Consider the following 20970-nt stretch of genomic DNA (forward strand, 5'->3'; position numbering starts at 1 on the left):
AAAAAAATTAGGGGCATTAGTCTTAGGGTGTATTGTTAAAGCCAAATTGGGATAGTGTTAGGAATTTAAGTTATGTTTAGTTGTTTATGTTTTAACAATTGTTTTGAATTTAAATATGGTAGTAACATATGGAACTATAATATAATATTTGAAAAGTAATTAAATATTATATTTTAAATTTTTTATACATTTACTTAAAAGTTCTTTTAACTCAAAGGGTTATCAAATCAAAGGGTCATTAAAAGAACCTTAGGTTGATAACCTGATAGTGGTTAAGAATATGATGTAAGGATGAAAAAAATGTCATAAACAATGTTTTAAGCAATATTTAATATTTTAAATTTGTATAATAAGTTATTTTAATATTGAAAATAAAGTATTAAAATATTTGATAAAACTTGTCGTAGATGCAAAACTGGTTCACCTGGGAGATTGAACCAACTTACTGAAACAAATAGAAGATGAAATAATAATCGAACTCACTTTTAATCCTTGTCAACTTTCCTTAACCTATTTAGTGTAACATGTTTTAACATAGTGAATTATTTAACTTTAAAATTTTTTTGTGTGTTTTGCCCTGATATTTTGGGCATGATATTTTGGTATCAGAGCATGAGTTTCAACACTATGAACCTAAAACCATTGCATTTCAATTTATTTAAACTTTAATTTGTGAAGGATTCCTCCTATCACCCAAAATGTCTGATCAGGCAGAGGTCATAGCGATGGAGGTGTTGGGGTAGAATAGGAGGATGTACCACCATCTCTACCACCACCACCACCACCACTATAGTACTTAATTAGGATATTTTGGATGCCTTCCAAACCCTAATTGAAGTAGTCCAACAAAGGCTACCACCCATAGTACAACATAAGTAGCAGATTCATGAAGGGGAAGCACAAGTACCTAGAGGAGGTAGGGAAGATGATAGAGAGATGAGTAGGAGTTTGCCATCGAGGCAGGTTAAGGGATATGGTGATTATGAGGGTGAGTCAGTGCATTTATTAGGGACACAACTCCATAGACCTCCTAGACATGTAGGAGATGAGATCATGGAGTTGATACGACTCTAGGCACCATTGTTTCTTGGTTCCATTGATGGAGAAGTAGTAGAGGCTTGGTTACAGAGTCTACAACAGTGTTTTGGATTACATCCTTATCAGACTAATCTAAAGGTATGACTAGTAGTCCATTTACTTCAAGAGAATGCTTCCATCTGGCTACAATAGGAGGAATCTATTGGAGGAGTGAGGGTTAATACCCTCACATGGGAAATTTTTTTGGCTAGATTCTAAGAGAGGTACCTTTCTGAGCACTTCAAATAGAAGCAGATAGAGGAGTTCCATTCTCTACAATAGAGGGGCCTCATAGTAGCCCAATATGAGAGCCAATTTCTTAAGCTCCTTATGTTGAATACATGAAGGATGAGAAACTGTAGACCCATCACTTCATCATGGGCCTTAATTTCTCTCTCTAGGGTAATGTTCGCTTGGATTTCCCTACTACTTTCAAATGAGTATTTGAGATAACACTAGTTTCTAAGGATAGTCAAAGTAGACATGAGTCTCAGGATTGGTCTCAAAACTGAAACTCTACCCAGTAGTCAGGACTATAGAAACCCCCTTGTAAAGGGAATCAAAACTATTTAGTAAGGTCCTCTAAGGGCCAGCAATCACATGAATAGAAACCACAATAGAACTTTAGGTATAAATCATCACAAGGTTATTAGGGCTCTAAGCCCAAGAAATGGTAGTTACAGGGTCCTAACCAATAACACAAGGCGCGCACCCCACACTTATAGCTAATGAAGACTCAATAGTCTTCTAGGGGTGTATATAGTGGATCTAGCAGGTCTAGAGGTCCACAACAGTCCAAATCATAGTGCAAGCTTATACCCAAGGATCGTGCTATAATTGTGGTGGCATGGGTCACCTAGCTAAAGAGTGTCTATAGGGATAGTCAACTGGTGGTCAAAGAGGAGATACCTTAGAGCCTATAGTTGGTTATATGGGTATATCCCATAGAGTGTTTGCAACCATTGATAACTACTAGGATGAACATCAGGCCATAATTATTGAGGCCACATGTATAATACAAGGTAGTATGGTTGCTATTTGATTTGATTCTAGAGCTATTAAATCCTTTACATCTCCATCTATAGTGGAGCATTGTAGGCTAGTGGCAATTAGATAAGATGTTAGTTGGGAATTAGAGTTAGTCTCAGGAGCTAGGGTGTCAGTTAGTTCCATGTTATATAATTTTCAAATTTAGATTGGAGACATGACCATGATGTCTGATCTACACATTACCCATCTAGCTTCATATGATGTTGTCCTTAGCATGGATTGGATTTATGCCCACAATGCCAAGATGGATTTTTGACAAAAGAAGGTAGAGTCTGTGGATGAATATGGGATTTCTAGAGTGATCTTTGGAGTGAAGAGACCAATATCTCTTCTTATGATTCCCACTATGCAACTTAAATGGTGCATGCAAAAGAGATGTTAGTTATTCACTATCACCATTAGTGACAGAGATGAAGATTTAGAGGGAGAGCCACCCCTCAATGATTTTACCATCCTTCAAGAGTTTATAGATATTTTTTGTTCAAAGCTCCCTGGTATGCCTTCACATAGAGTAGTGGATTTTCACATAGATCTTGTCTAAGGAGCTAGGCCAATATTGAGAGCACCTTATAGGATGACTACTCATGAGCTTGGTGAGATGAAGACTTAGTTGGAGGAACTCTTAGATAAAGGTCATATTTGATCGAGTGTATCACCTTGTGGTGCACTAGTGATCTTCATGAAGAAGAAGGATGGATCACTTAGGTTGTACATTGATTATTGACAATTGAACAAAGTAACCATTAAGAACTGATGCCCAATTCCCAGGATTGATGATCGCTTTGACCAGTTACAGGGTGTCTAAGTATTCTTGAAGATATATTTGAAGTTGGGCTATCATTAGTTGAAGATTGTGGAGAATGATATCCACAAGACTGTATTCTATACAAGGTATGGTCATTATGAGTTCACTGTGCTACCATTTGGCCTCTCGAATACTTTAGCTATATTCATGAGCCTGATGAATGGAGTATTCCATACCTTTTTGGATAAGTTTTTAGTCATATTCCTAGATGATATTTTGATATGTTCTTTTAATGATAAGGAATATGAAGAGCACTTGAGACAAGTTTTGTAGAAGTTGAGAGAAAATCAGTTGTATGGAAGCTTGTCGAAGTGTGCATTCTATAGACCTAAGATACATTATTTGGGTCATGTTATATCAGGTGATAGAATCTTAGTAGATATATCAAAGATTAGGGCCATCATGGATTGGCCAATACCCACCAATATCATAGAGGTGAGGAGTTTTATGGGACTAGTACGATATTATCAATACTTTAGTGCAAGATTCTCTAGATTGCCACACTTGATCACATATCTTCAAAGGAAGGAGAAGACATATGAGTGGACAAAGAAGTGTGAGAGAGCTTTCCAAGAGCTCAAGATAGCCCTCACAAGTGCACTGATCCTTGTAGTGCCAGATCCTGATATGGATTTTGTGGTGTGCATAGATATATCTTTGGATACTATAAGGGTAGTCCTTATGCATGATGGATGACCTATTACCTATGAGTCTAGGAAGTTGAAGACTCATGAACATAATTACCCTACTCACAACCTAGAGCTTGTAGAAATTGTTCATGCTTTAGTGAGATGGTCACACTTCCTTCTAGGTCATAGATTTGAGCTTCATTTTGACCATTAGAGTTTAAAGTACATATTTACACAACCAAACCTTAATGCTAGGAAAAGAACGTGTATGGAGTTCCTTTGTGAGTATGATTTTGATGTTCATTAAATCAAGGGAAAGGAGAATGTGGTTGAAAATACCTTAAGTTGAAGGTGACATGAGCTTTCATCTATAACTACTTGCACTGATTTGAGAGAGCGTATCCTACATCATTTGCCAGAAGATGAGCTTTATGCAGAAGTTAGTCAGTTGGTGTATTCTTTGAGATCCTTAGGAGGGAAGTACTAAGAGTATTCATTGAAGTTTGATGGAATTTTGCAGCATAGAGGATGTATTTATGTACCTTCTATTGGGGGTTTTCACTAGCCCATTATACTTGAGGCTCACAGAGCACCTTATGTAGTGCACCCTGATGTTAAGAAGCTAAATGTAGATCTGAGGTAGTTATATCATTGGCAAGACATGATAGTGTAGATTGCTAGTATTGTTATGAAATGCCTCGAGTATTAGAGGGTGAAGGAAAAATACTATCATTTTGGTGGGATTTTTTAGCCTTATGAGATTCTAGAGTGGAAGTGGGATACTATATCTATGGATTTTATTGTTGGTCTTCCGATGTCTTCTCACCACCATGATGCCATTTTGGTGACGGTTGACATATTGAACAAGGTTTCCCACTTCTGACCTATGTGTACTACATACACAACACAATACATAACTTAGGTGTTTTTGTGGGACATTGTAACACTTCATGGCATTCCCCGTAAGATCATCTCAGATAGAGCTCACTATTCAGATCATGCTTTTGGAGAGTGTTACAGGAAGCATTGGGCACTAGGCTCAATTTTAGTACAACATACCATCCTCAGACTGATGGTCTAATTGAGAGAGTGAATTAGGTGTTGGAGGATATGATGCACATGTAAATGATGGACCATCAAGTCAAATGGAAGGAATACTTGCACCTTGTCAAGTTTACCTATAACAATGGGGACTGTTCCTCTATAAGTATGCCACCTTGTCAGACCTTGTATGGAAGACCTTGTAGAAAACCCTTGAGTTGGAATATGATCAAGGATAGAGTATCTATTGGTCCTTAGATGGTCAAAGAGATGGAGTAGTAGGTGATCTTGATTAGATAACACTTTAGAGAGGCTCAGGATAGGTAGAAGAAGCATGCTAATGTGAAGAGGATTGATCAAGAGTATATAGTTAGAGATAGAGTCTTCTTGAGAGTGTGACCACACAAGAGACTGATTTGATTAAGAAAGGGCTCTAAGTTGGCACCTTGGTTTGTTGGACCATTAGAGATCCTAGAGAGGTTAGGACTAGTTGCTTACCATCTAGCCTTGCCACCTAGCCTATCACACATCCACAATGTGTTCCATGTTTCTATACTTAGAGGATATATATATGACAAGTCTTACATTATAGATTGGGCTGTCTTGCAGGTGGAGTCAAATGGGAAGTTAGCACTAGAGCCTATCCATATTATTACTTGATGGACCCTAGCTCTTCAAGTTCAAGAACTAGACCAGTTTAGAGTCTAGTGGGATTGTTATGATGAGGTCACAAATTCACGGGAGGATGCAACACAAATGAGATCTCAATACCCATACCTTTTTGATGAACTCTAGGAGGAAGTTCATGCTTAGTGGGGGAGGATGTGAGGCCTCGCCTTGACCCATCATAGCACATTTGATACATTTCATTTTGACACATTATGACTCGATATGTTGAGACATTAATTGATGGACATTATTTATATTATATTTATGTCATGTGATACTTTTCTTTACATATGCTTAAATAGGTTATTTGATGTTTATGTGTAGACATGCATTATGATGATGTAATTTAGTAAATGATTCCTAATTATGAATATGTTAAATACTTTAATTATGGAATTAGTAATGATCAAATATGTGTACAGAAATAAGAAAAAGGTAAAGTTTAATGTTTTGATTAATGTAAGCATCCAATTTTTTTTTAAATATATACATGTGATTTTTCTTGAGGTACTGATATTCAGTTGAGTGTGTAGGATAATTAACCATGGAATCTATCGAAGAATTAGTAATTGACCCTATGTGCAAACTATAAGATTAAGGTTGAATCCAATAAAGTGATTCGAAACTCATTGTCAAGTGTTTTATTTGTATCATAATCTAAATGTATGTATCATTCTATATTTTGTAGGGTGTTTAATGTTACATAACAGTAAATCTTATGGTGTCAATTGACACTTGTAATATGTATATGTTACAATCAGTATGTTAATTTAGGATTGACAATATAACTCATTACCCGAAGATTGATTAAGTTAGTAATCTAAGTTAATTACCTTAATTAGGGTTTAGTGGAAAGGATTCGTCCTTAGGGTTTTTGGAGATTAAATATTTCAAACCACTTGTATAGGTCCTAACATAATCCAAGAGGCCAAATTTAATGTGATACAAGTGCCTAAGGGGTATGTGTATGGGTTGGGGACCTTTTCCACTCTTCTAGAACTTCCTAATAGCATTTATGACCCCTAAAATATCCTATTTTCCCTTTGGTGCGAAAATTGACCATGTTCGTGAAGATTGTCAAGTTTACACTTCTCCTAAAAGGTTGTCTTGATGGTAGGAGCAAGTGAGAAGACCATAGAAGGCTTAAGTCAAGTCTGGAGTTATTGCCATTTTGGGTGGGTGAGTTTAGAATCATATTTAGTGGCCATTTTGAGAGTTGAAGGTTGTTCATCCATTATCTACATTTAGAGAAAGTCAATATTGGAATTGAGGGGGAAGAAGGATTAGCTCATCTCAAAACTCCATTTCCATAACCTTTGTAAATCTCTTGCATGCATGTATTTTGTGGTTGTGTTGTAATATGTGAGTAATGGGTATTTGTGGGTTTTCTATTTCCTTTCCTTTCATGTTTTATTTTTTCTTTTGTGGAGAAAACTATTAAGGGTGTGTTAACATTACTCACCCTCAGATAGGGCATAAGTGATCATGTATAGGAGGAGAGCTTTAGTTTGACTCTGAGTCAGTGTAGAGTCTTTTCTCATGTTGAGGAGAGGGATAAAGTAAGGTGTTATGGATCCTTACTTGTCAATATAGACTAATTTGTGTTCTGGGGAGATAAGGAGAGAAAGAATGAAAGTTCATTGTGATTTGGTAGCCTCAGAAGAAGCATATGATTTGTGTTCATGATTGATATCTCCTACCTAGAAAAATCCACCTTCTCCCCAGTCTTGGTTCAATATGGAACCTATTGTGAAAACCTTGGATGGGAACTATATATTTAGTATGTCAATGTGATTGTTTTTGATTGTCACCTAGTCAATTGTTGGTTCTCCTAAGTCAAGCAGGGCACATATGGGTGTTTCCATTTGTGTCTGACTTGATGTATGAAGTTGAGGTGATGGTGTCTATTGGACAAAAGTCCCTATATAGGGTTGAAAAATAGTTTTGTTTAAAGATGTTGGTCATTTGTAGGATTCCTTAGTTTTGCAAAATGCCAATAAAGGAAAAGGGTATCCAGATCCATTATCTATTTATGGATATTATGTGCACAGATAGCCACTATTTTTGAAACTCTCTATGATGTGCTACACTCTCTCAAAGTGCTACTTGACTCACCTTAAGTGCTATCCTATTCCATAGTTACACTATCACATGTCAAAGTACTATATAATGATGCATATGCACTACCAAAAAAACACCCTACTTACAAAAATTCATGCCTATGATCCACCTAACTCATCATGCATATGTGCTATCCTATCAGTTATATGTGATAAACAATGTTTTATATGTGCTACAAATGTCGAATGCACTACAACACCTTGCGTATGAGCTATAGTTTATCCCTATGCATTGTTTCACTATGCCATTAGGGTTTCAAATGTGCTATTTCACATCATAGATGTGTTACTAAATGTCATAGATGTACTAAAATATTTTAAATGCACTAAAACAAACATCAAATGCGCTAAAACATTGAACCTACACATTTATGGAGAAAATTTGTGCAAAAATCTAAAAATCCATGCAAAAACTCAAAAAATTTAAACTACAAAGGATTTTGATAGCTTAATGGGGCACCGTAGTTGACCAGATGCTCATATCTATGACCCTTCTCGAATCTATGCTCTCACAATGGGACAACCATCCTCATTGGCTTAGAGCTCCAAAACACAAAAAGTAAAAGGGGAGTGTGAAAATGAAATGGGTAAAAGGTCTTTTGACCTATTTAACCTTCTCTTGGGGAATTTTATGACATTTTACACATTATACACCCATTTAATGCCTTTTGACCCATTTTCTTGAATTGGATATTATTCTGGAACAACTAATCACCTATATTTACCCCACTTCACTATCATTTATTCTCATCAACATTTTTATAAATAAAATTGGAATATCCCTATTTTGCCCATCAAATTTTCCAATTTCATTTATGAGGGGACAATATACCCATATCAAACTTGGGCATAAAGAATGTTAAAAAACATTCTAACTTAGCCAATAAAAAGTGTTCAAATATAAAAAAACATTCTACTCCAACCAAATTTCAAATCAAATAAAATTGGGGCATCCAAGAAAGTTATCCTAAATGAAGGATTTTAAATATCGTAACATCAAAATCATATATCGTATCAATGAAATCATCAACAAACATACATCAAATTATCAACAATCAGACAACATATCAATCTCAAATCAATAGAATATCATCAATCAGACATCCAGTCATCAAAATTTAGCCTAAAATAAAAATATTAGGATAGTCTTTGAACTAATATGCTTCTCATATTAGATCAAAGAGGGGCATTTGTAGACACCCTAAAATTGGCAAAGACCTAAAAAAACACAAATTTTGATCAAACAACACAAATTAAGCACAAAATTAGATAACAGAAGAAAAATGTAGACTTTCAAATAAATGGTAACATCAACTCATTCAAGAAATTAATCAATCAATCACCTATCAAATCAAAAAGAACTTAAATCACTTTAAAAAGAAGAAAAACAATTCATAAAATCATAAAATGAAATAAAAAAAGGAAAAAGGTAAAGATAAAAGTTGAAAGTAAATGCAACATTTAATAAATCGACAAAAGTCATTTATCGTCTCAAAAGTGAAATCCTCCTTTTTGAAATCAAAATATTTGAAAAATCCTCATTTATCTATACAAACTAAGGCTGTTGGAATTTTCCTCTTGGTGCCTTATGAGATATTTTTATTTCACCATGACCATCCAATGAAAAATAAAATTCTAATTCTTACCCCAACCCCCTTCTAAAATCCCATAAATAGAAGGGAAATTCAAGAGCAAAAGGACCCAAGTTTGATGCATCTACACTATAGGCATATTCAGAGCTATCATCTAGTATTGTTAATATAGATAATTAATGTCATTTTAGCACCATTTTAACATATATCTAGTATCATTTATCATTATTTAGTCATTTACATGGACTTATTCTAAAATTTTAGTGTTATTATCTTCATATAATTAACATTTTCATATAGATCTTGCATAGACTTTATAGATCTGCATTCATAACATACTCCCTTTCTAGAACTATCACTAAGATGCTGGTCTAAGAGCAATTTTAGCAATTGTAGTTAGGGAAACATGATATGTTCATGGAGTCTTTATTTAACAATGATTTCTCGGGTCTAGATTAGTTCTTTGTTATTCTGATTGCACTCTGCTCTAAGGTCTTAGGAATACATGATTTCACTGTGTACAAATTGGCGCCCATTGTGGGGCTTCTTCTTAAAGCCTTTTTTTTCTTTAACTTTTTATTCTAATCTTTGATTTTTCTTCTAGATCTATATATTACTATGATTTCTTGTGCCAATATGACTTGTTACATGTTTTACAATGTTTGGAAAGACTCATAATAGGAGAAACAACCTTTCAAAGACATTCCCGAGCTCACAAATACTAGCTTTGAGATTTCTCTGATGTTTTGATGCTTATGAACACCATTTTAATGCTTTCAAATTATTTTCTAATGCATTTGAAGTATTCTGTAACACATTTGAAGTGTTTTGTAATGCATCTGCATTATTTAACAAAACATTTACCAGATCTTGTAGCACATTTACATTTTCAATTAACACTTTTAAATGATATTTTTATGCACTTACATGTTTTTGTAATGCATATGAAATTTTCTATAACACATTTAATTAGAGTTATAAACTACCATATCTAACTTGCAGATCTAATTACTGGTTGTTTACATGTCTCTTCTGGAAAAGACAACAACTCTCCAATCAATGAAATTGTGAGAAGGGAATGAAGACAATAAAAATGCACCTAGCCTTTGCTAGCGTCAAATCAGGAGGGCCTAAACCCTTGTCAATTAGATTGCAGTAGTTCAAAGTTTATAATCTAGATTAAGTAAGAAACTTGATTTCTCTTTTATGTTTGGAAGTAGGCCTATGCTTTCAACTCACTGAGTTGATTACAATGCCAAACCTTCTAAGATGGGTTAGTAGGAATTAATATGGGAATGAACAAACACGTATCTTAAATAGGAGCCTCTTGTCTTCCATAGTTAAAGGCTTGTAATTAAATAATCTCATTTGTTGTGTTTGAGAGGTTGGAGTAGCATGGATATGCTCTCACTATTTTAGGGTGATAAAACTCCCAAATATGCTTCCAATTTCTATTTTTCATACTTTTTTCTAGGTAGTTTACTTAGCCATAGAAAGGCTACCTCTCAAGATTTGGCTTAGCACGGTCGGTGAGAGGGAGAGCCTTCTATCTTGCATTCCTAATCGAATTCAAGTCTAGTGTGTTTGAAACATAGCCTTCCTCTAGTAGTGTTGAAAGATATTGTGCCAAACCTTAGTTACATTGATGGGAAGCTCTCTTTCATGAGAGAGGTAAATTTGAACATAATCAAATAAACACGATATCCTCATAGTCACAACTTTAGCAAGCCTTGTCAAGAAGTCTTTTTTTTTCATTTTCTAGGTGTGTGTGGGATTATTTCATTGTCATTTCTACTATTTTTTTTCTTCAATGTGTCTTCTTTAATACATGTTAAATGAACTTTAGACTATTGAGCCAATCCAAATGTAATTGCAAACTGTTAGAGTTTTAGGTGACTCTACAACACCCCTAGGATGAAATGAAAGACCAAGATAACTTCCATAGGAGATTGGTAAGGCAATTGCACGAAGATTCAAGAATGTTATTATTGATAATGGACTTGATTGACATCTAATGGATTGATTTGAAATGTACACAATAGGCCTCCTTATATAGGAGAGGTGATAAGAGACAATGATACAGAGAAGATAAGCTATCACCTACACAAGGTGGAATCACATGTCGACTAAAGGTGGATCATCTTCCATTATGCAATGAAGTATGTACAATGATGAGGATAATAATGTGATAAGTGCACTAAAGGTGGAATGAGATAACAAATATGACCACCTAGAGTGGAATTCTCCTACACCATGTGTTTAACTAAGGTGCAAACTTTGAAGTGTCTCAATCACAAACTACTATGCAATGCATTATCCTAAGTAAGCTTAAGTAAGTGTAATTAGTGAATATTTAATTACACCAACACCCTCCCTTAAGTGCAACTTAGGGGAATGCACTTAAACTTACAATGCAAGATGGGTCTTGGCTACAAGGCCATTTTAGGTACCCATGTACAATATGAAATAGAATACATGAAATGTAATCTCTCATAAAGTGGAGAAAGAGAGAAAACCTCATGGGAAAAACTCTCCTCCAAAAAGAGAGTATGTGCAAAAAAAATATAATCCAATGCCTACAAGAAACATGTATCTCCTTAGGAAGAGATAAATACATATAATGATGAAGAAGCCACTCCATGTAAAAAGTGAGGAAGGAGGAAGAAGGTTTGCATGTATGCATCTCTAAAGACTGAATAGATGTCTCCAAGCTCAAAGATTCTATCACACCATCAAGTTGACCTATTAGATGTGAAAAATCGAGAGAACATGAAGATTTGGGAAATAAAATCTCCAAAGAAGGTGAAGAAGTATCTCAAAGAGAAACCTCCTCAGATGTATTAACCAAATTTGCATTATAAGACTCATCTGAAAGAGCATCTAGGAATTCATCCCACACTGCAAGATCTAAAGCATACAGATCATCCTACTAAATCTTAGAGCTCATGTTCAAAGAAGAGGTGGAGGAGTAGGAAGTTCAACACTTGTCTCAAGAATAAAATGATTCAAGTGTCCAATGTTCTCCTCACATGAATTATTCACCCTTGATAAAGGGTTAGATACATCATGAATATCATCATCATTATCAACAAAATATGCAAAAGAATACAAGCACGATGTATGATCAACAACTCCCATAGCTATGACATCTCTAGTCTCCATGTCCCTAATATAGACATAATCAAGAGTGAACTCCACAATTGTACCTTGTGCCCCATGAGTAATTTGGTAAATGGAAAGGATATTAGTGGTCAGGGATGGTACACAAAGAACATCATTATATGTACCTTGTCACATAGGAATAGAACCTTTCCCACAAACCTTCATGTATGTATTATTACCCATCAATATAGGTGGAGAATTACAAGGCTCAATAGAAGAAAACATATACATAGAAGATGTGATGTGATGTGATGCACCTAAATCAAGAAGCCATTTACCTTGCTTAGGATGTGTGGAAGCAATGAGTGCTTGTACTTTTCTTCTAGATGATGTTGTAGATGTAGTAGTAATCTAATATTGAGAAGAAGGAGAAGACAGTGATGAGGGAAACTAGATATTTTTCTTTTGAAGAATGTGAGTAAGCTCATCAATCTTCTTATGGAAGCATTTATGCTCATCATGTCCTAAATTTTTGCAATAAGCACATTTATCTCTCTTTCTTCTAGATGATTCCTCTCTTGAAGAGGACTTGGATTCAATATTATGTTGTGAAAGAGAGTCATCATATTTTTCATGTTGCTTAGGATCCTTGTGTTGTTTGTTTCCCTTTCCTTTGGGAGCCTTTGGAGAGGAGTCATTTGCAACCAATGGTTGATACTTAGAAGGCTTTAATTGACCCATGTGTGCTGACTTTGCATGGTACCTTATGAGTTGAGCTACAAATTCATCAAGAGAAGGAATTTTGTATGCACTACCAACAGCATCCATAGTAGCATAGAATGTGGAAACAAAGATTGAATATTTAGGACTTGGCTTGGAAAGAATAGATAATATCAATTGCTCATCATCTTTAATAATACCACAATTAGAAAGATCCAATCTAATGGAATTGAACTTAGAGAAAAAGTCTTGAATATTGTCAAAATCACATGGACTTAGATCTATAATCTCATTCTCCAATTTGAATTTTCTTATTGTATTAGGTTTACCAAAGATTCCTTCCAATGTAGTCTAGGCATCATGAGGATGTGTGCTGGATGCAATATGATATAGAAAATCATTGGAGATGGTAGATCTAAGAAAGCCAAGTTCTTTATCCCTTCTATCAAACCATTTCCTTCTTTCTACAACACCTACAACTAGTTCTAGATCTTGTCCAAGAATCATTCTAAGCAATCCAATACTCATGAACTAATTAGAAACTACTTGTTTCCATACATGATAGTTATATGGAGTGAGTAATGGAACTTTTGAAAAATCTATAATGAAATCAAATGATGACTGAAATCAATTGACAGCTCCTTCAAATTACGGATTCAATTAAGAAAATTGCAATCCAAGTATTCACCAAGTGCAAATATAGCCAAAAAAGACCTATTTCTAAAAGTGACATGCCCACTCCAAATCACTAAAATCTGATTATAGATCTAGAAATTAGAGGAAAAATCATGCACTATCAAAAAAAATTGCACTTGCAAATGTTACCGAATGTGCCCAAATAGAGCCTTGAAAGTTGTGAAAAATGAGATTTGCAATTTTCATAAAAATTTAGAGACAAAGATCCAAAATCACCTACACCATTGTGTAGATTGTGAAATTCTACCCCCAAAAAAAAAAAAAAAATTCTCGGAAAAAGGAGTCCATATGAGGGAGATATTGCTGTTTGAAAATTGCCTTTGAAATTATTTTTTCTAAATTACCGCTGCCACACCTTCAAAAATCTAATGGCTCTAGATTTGGCCTCAGTTGTCTGATTTGGATGAAACAAAATTCAATTTAGGGGTTTTTGGACCTTCTCTATATGATGCCAACCTCTAATTTTCACCAACACACTTCAATTTTCACTTGCAATAGAAGGTCACAAAATAGGACTTTCGAAATCTCCTCAAAATTGTGATGTCCAAATTGCCAAATGTTGCACCAACAATGAGTCAAGCCAAGATTACACTTCTTGAGAAGAAGTCTTCACACCATGAGAGCTTTGATACCATGTTAGTGTTTTAGGTGACTGTACAATACCCCCAGGATGAAATGGAAGACCAAGATAACTTCCACAAGAGATTGGCAAGACAATTGCATGAAGATGCAAGAACGCTATTATTGATAATGGACTTGATTAAGATCCAATGGATTGATTTGAAATCTACATAATAGGCCTCCTTATATAGGAGAGGTGATAAGAGACAATGATAAGGAGAAGATAAGCTATCACCTACACAAGGTGGAATCACATGTCCACCAAAGGTGGATCATCCTCCATTATGCTATGAAGTATGTGCAATGATGAGGATGATAATGTGATAAGTGCACTAAAGGTGGAATGAGATAACAACTATAACCACCTAGAGTGGAATTCTCCTACACCATGTGTTTAATTGAGGTGCAAACTCTGAAGTGTCTCAGGCACAAACTACTATGCAATGCATTATCCTAAGTAAGCTTAAGTAAGTGTAATTAGTGAATATTTACTTACACCAACACAAACCAACACTAAATCAAATACAAACATTGCTATATACCCTAAAATAACATATTCAAAACCTTAAACAATGCATCTGAGTACTTCTATCACACATTTGAAGCCTATAATAGCGCATTTTATAAGTGAAACAATGCATTTGAACAAAACAATAACACATCTAAATTCAAAACAATGCTAGACATATTATGAGATAGAGCATATAAGCACTTAAATAGTGCATTTAAAGATTCCTACACTACATCTGAGAGATTTTATAAAATAGAGGCTATCTGTGCACATAATATCCATAAATAGACAACGAATCTGGATACCCTTTTCCTTCATGGACATTCTGCAAAACTAAAGAATCTTGCAAATGACCAACATCTTTAGAGCAAGCTTTTTTTCAACCCTACATGGGGAATTTTGTCCAATAGACACCATCACCTCAATTTCATACATCAAGTCAGACACAAATGGAAACACACATTCATCCCCTACCTGACTTCACAAAATTGAGTCTTATCATCATCAACATTACCAAAAACTTTTGAAACATAGCTTGATGTTCAAACATATCTTGTTCCAGAAATAATCCTCATACCATTGAAATGTAGAAGAATTAAAGGGGTCTCATCCACATCTCATTCCACTGTGTAAAACTAGTGTAGTTGCATAACAAAAGAAACCTAAAAGATCGTCTATACAGGTAAGTTCTAGAATAGAAAAATGAACTATCAAATCTATGCAATCCCCAAATATTATTAAGCCTATTTCATGCATTGATTTCTTATCAGCCATTATAGCCAATGAATCACCCTTCTTCAAACAAAAGGAATTAGAACCCTCTAGAGAAATAGGTTCATTTCAAGCATGGGGGAAAAACAGCCTTGAAACAAAGATTGAAGATTTCCAACAAAATCTAGAAATTATGGACATAATGGAAAAGATACTCAAATGACATAAGGAATGTTACTTTCTATCATTGGCACAACAAGGTGCAAAAATACAGGTTTACTTTGACATATCCAACCTTAAAAGGGATCAAGAAGAATCACCCCTAGATGTTGTCACTCAAAAAATTCTACATCTAAAATTAGAAATGGAAAGAATGAAACGGGGGAAAATCCAATCGGCTAAGTTTAGTCTTGAGAAAGTATGCCCCCTCCCATTTGACCTAAGCATCACTTTGACACCTTTTCCACATAATGTACAGATACCAAAATATGACACCTTTAAATAGTAGATTATATGAAGATAATAACACTAAAATGTTAGAATAAGTATATGTATATGACTAAACAATGCTAAATGATACTAGATATATGCTAAAATGGTGCTAAAATGACACTAAAATGACATTAATTATCTATAATAACAATACTAGATGATAGCTCTAAATATATATATTATCCTATATGAACTAATCTAGACTTGAGATATCATTGCTAAATAAAGACTCCATGAACATCTCATTTTACCCTAACTACAACTGCTAAGATTGCTCTCAGACCAACATCTTAGTGATAGTTCTAGAATGGGAGTATGCTATGAATGTAGATCTACAAAGTCTATGAAAAATCTATCTAAAAATGTGGATTATATGAAGATAATAACACTAAAATGTTAGAATAAGTGCATGTATATGACTAAACAATGTTAAATGATACTAGACATATGCTAAAATGGTGCTTAAATGACACTAAAATGACATTAATTCTCCATAATAACAATACTAGATGATAGCTCTAAATATGCCTATAGTGCAAATGCATCAAACTTGGGTCCTTTAAGGATGTGGTGTAAAAAATGAACATCATGTCATTGTAGCTGCAAGAGAGATTAACAACAAGAGAGGGATGAGTAAGATAGCTATAACAATGGTTAAGTGAGGTAAAAGTGGATGTGGAGCATTGTAGAATGATGACTGAATAGATGCATCAGGAATGGGACATGGTTCAATAGGTGATTATGATGTAGGGTATCAACAAATTGGTGGACAATGTGTTTTGGATATGCAAAGGGCTGCAAAAGTGCACCTAGAAGCTACTTATTAAATGGGGTCCTATATTATCAGTTGATGCTAATGGAGTTGTGATAGGAGACCCAATTTTTTGATAGCTAATTTACACAACTATTGAATGCACAACTGCGTAGTGGGAAAATCCTATTACTGATGGATGTTATTTGGGTGTGAGGGGGGTCTATGCTAGGGGCTTCATCTTTTGGGACTTGACCAGGGGAAATGCCCCCCGATGAGGGGCCTAGCATGCCACCTCCATGAGGATGGCTAGAATAAATGTGTCCATTGGGATGTAATTATATTTTTTCTGTTATAATAAATAAAAGCATGATTTTCCATGGAAAAAAGGGTGAAGTCTATTGGTATGCCAATTCGTGTGTTTTTGTGGTAGTTTTGGAATTGTTGAAAATATTTGGATGTCTTTGAATTTTTTTTGTAAATATGTGGATGTTTTTGATTTTTTGGGAGATATTTGGGAATCGTTGCTAGGGCCCACAAATGGTGTTAATTGAGGGGAAGATTTACCTTCACTTATGTTGAACAAATAAATGTGAAGAAGAAAACAACAATGAGCTCTCAATGAAAGATGAATACGAACTCGTGCAACATTTGGAGAGTGGAAATGGATGAGGTGGAAAAAGGAGGAAGTGCAAACTCATGAAAGGTTGGTAGAGCGTGGTTGGAAAATTATATATATATATATATATATATTGATAGCCTTTGTAGACAAGTGAGAGCCAAGTCCATAATTTTTCTCTAGGTGTAACTCAGGATAGATTTTTATGGGGCCCATGAAAATGTACGAGGGTCTAGAAGGCACTGTGAGGCCTGAAAAAGGTGCTAGATGGCATGAAAAAGGTGTGTGGTCCTATAAAAGACATTTTGGGCCTACAAAGGTGCTAGAGTGGCCTAAAAAGGAATTTGGGCCTATAAAAGGTGTTGGATGGCCTAAAAAGGTACTTGAGAGCCCAAAAATGGTGCTTGGGGGCCCAAAAAGGGCACTTGGACCTTGAAAATGGTGCTAGGGGCCTAAAAAGGTGCTAGGGTCACCTAAAAAGGTGTTTGGGCCTTTAAAAGGTTCTGGATGGCCTAAAAGGTGCTATAGTGGCCTAAAAAGGTGCTTGAGGGCCTAGAAAGGGTGTTTGGGCCTTGAAGACAATGTAGGGGGCCTAAAAAGGTGCTTGAGGGCCTTGGGGCCTCTCAAACATATGCTCACTTATTCTGGGCCCCTATTGGATGGCAATTAAAGGGTCCGATGGATATCTAGGCTTTTCAGGATAACATTGATAGATTTGTTGAAGGATCTAGGATCAATCATGGTCTCTACAATATAAATAAGTCTAAAAGTCTGTAGAGAGTTGTTCTTTATTTGAGGAGTGGAAGGGAAGAAAAGGATCGCAGGTAGAACCTTTTCAACTATCTGTGTTGTGCCATATTTTCCCAAGACCAGGGAGATGTTTACAAACATAACTACATCACTTCTTAATCTCTTGTAGCAAAATGGATGACCATGAAATCCCATTAAATAATAAAATGGTTTTTCTATAAAATGTTAAATATATTTCAAATGGTGGGACTTCACCATTGATTTCATATAAAACTGGTCAAGGCATGCCAAACCCGTTCTGAAGGAGCAACAATTGTAGGCAGAAACTAGCTAAACATTAAATCGATGGATCATTAGTTTGAAACATTTAAAAAATATTTTAGGAAACATCAAATAGCCTATTTGGGATATGTTCTCTATTGTTTGGCCTAATTTTTGTGCTATTTTTGATATTTTTGGGTATTTTTGAATGTTTTTGTTAATTTTTGGCTATTTTTGGTAATTTTTGATAGTTTTTCAGAATTTTGGATGATTTTTTATTGTTTTTGATAATTTTTGATGATTTTAAAAGATATTTGATCTGGTAATTAGTGAAAAAGGACTTAAGTGAGATTTGTTGGAATATAGGAAGCACCAGGATGGGCATGAGGGTCAAAAGGGATTTTGATGAGCACATATGGGTTTATGAGGGCTTAAGTGGATTTTTAGGATCCAAAATGGATTTATGGAGGCTAAAATGGATTTTTAGGATCCAAAATGGATTTATGAAGGCTAAAATGGATTTTTAGGACCAAACGTGGAAGAATGGGGGTGAAAATGGATTTTTGGAAGAAGGTGGTAATAGTTATGTGAGATGTGCATTAATTAACCTGAAATTCATGTCTATGGTATCTCAAAATAGAATCAGACTCCATGTTTCCTTTGATTTGCTCCTTTGTGTTGTGTTTTGACTATCCCTGGTGTGAACTATTTCTAATGCCGAGAAACCACTGAATCTATAACCATAAGTGTTTCTCAATTGGGTATGTGTAAAATTGACTCAAATGTGACATTCTATACCCCTTTATTCCCATTTATCTTTAACTGTGCCAGGTAATATGGAGAGAAGCAATGGAAATGCTACAAACAAGCAAAATTGGCATGGGAGGTTGATCTAAACCTTTTCTTTGTGGGCTTCAACATTGCAGGACTTTTGTTGTTTAGGAAGTCTAAAGGTGTTATCTCTCATGCCTTTTATACTAGATTTTTTGTGTGAATGTTTTTTGGTGTTTTTGATTTTTTAAGTTATGAGGTACTTTCTCAAGGTTTTAGACATAGAACCATTTGAGATGAATGCTGTTGATTGTTTCTACTAGTTCTTCTTCATCATAATTTGAGAGTCTATAAGTACTAGTCCCAAAGGATTTTGTGATGATATATAGGCCAATCTAGTTGGCTTCCCATTTTCCTTTATTTTCTCTTTCTTCCCAATTCTTAGGGTTCTCACGGAGGACTAAATCTCTAATTTGAAAAAATGGGGTTTGACCTTCCTATTGTAGTGTCTGGACAACCTATTTTGATACACTTTAAAGTGTTTATGTGGTGTGCGCTGATGTTCTTCTAAGAATTCTAGTTATTCTAAGCCGACCACACTATAGTCTTCATCTAATAGAATATCATGGAGGGTGACTCTCAAAGATGGAATTTCAAACTCTAAAGGGAGTATTGCTTCACTTCCATAGTCCAGAGAGAATGGTTTGGCACCCATAGGCATTCAAACACTTGTACTATAGGCCCATAGGGAATAATTTAACTATAAATGCTAATCCTTGCCAGTGTCATTGACAGTTCTCTTGAGGATGTTAATGATATTTTTATAGGTGGCCTTTGCTTGGCCATTGCCCTAGGGGTAGTAAATAGATGATGAATGGTGGATGATGAGAAAGTTTTCACATAACTCATCAACTATTTGATTTTTGAAATACAAGGCATTATCCATTAAGATGACATGAGGTATGCCAAATCGACAAATGATGTGGTTCATGATGAATGTGGAGATTTGTTTGCTAGTGGAGTTTATGGGTGGTGCTGCTTTAACCCATTTAGTAAAGTATTTAGTCGCTGTAATAATCCATTTGTGTCTGCTAAAAGAAGGTGGGTATATTGCACCAATCAAATGAAAACCTCACTAATAAAAAGGCCATGGTGTGGCCAATGGGTTGAGTTCTTGTGTCAATGCATGAATGAGGTTGCCATGGATTTGACATGTTTTACAAGTCTTAACATAGTTGATAGAATACTTTTCTATGGTGGGCCCAAAAATAGCCCATTTAAAGAATTTTCTTGGCTAATGTGAATCCACTAGAATGTAACCCACATATGACTGCATGGACTTCTCATAGAGAAACCCTAGACTTATCCTTTTTGAGACATCTAAATAAAGTTTCATCTAGAACTTTCCTATACAATGTATCAGCCACCAATGTGTAACACAAGGTTTGTCAAATGAAGTTACATTGTTGGTTTTAGGATGGGTTAGGGGGGATAATGTTATTATGTAAGTAGGCAAAAATGGAATCATACCAAGAGGAGTCAGGATTGTCTAAGTGGCAAATAATGCGGGATTCAGGTTGAGTAAACATGGGTTGAACCACCTCCTCTACTATGAACTCATATCATTCATGCTGATCTGGTAGCTAGAGCAAGTATACCAAAGTAGCCATGGCATCCGCTACCCTATTATTTTCTCTGGAAATTTGTTCAAAAGTAATATGAACAAAGAATTCCTTAAGTGTATCAACCATGTGTTTTTTAGGGTAATAATTTCTCATCTTTGGTTTGATACATGTAAGTAACTTGATTAATGACAAGTTAAGAATCTCCATAGACTTCAAGTATTGTTAATTTCCATTCCAAAGCTCATTTGAGGCCCAGGACTAAGGCTTCATATTTTTCCATATTTTTTGTGCATGGGAAGAGCATTTTGGAAGATTGGGAATGGTGACACCTAGAGAGGTGATGAACAATATGCTGAC

The sequence above is a fragment of the Cupressus sempervirens genome, chromosome 8 (genome assembly GCF_028749045.1).
Source record: "Cupressus sempervirens isolate cs-2001-9-10 chromosome 8, ASM2874904v1, whole genome shotgun sequence".
Classification (NCBI taxonomy): Eukaryota; Viridiplantae; Streptophyta; class Pinopsida; order Cupressales; family Cupressaceae; genus Cupressus; species Cupressus sempervirens.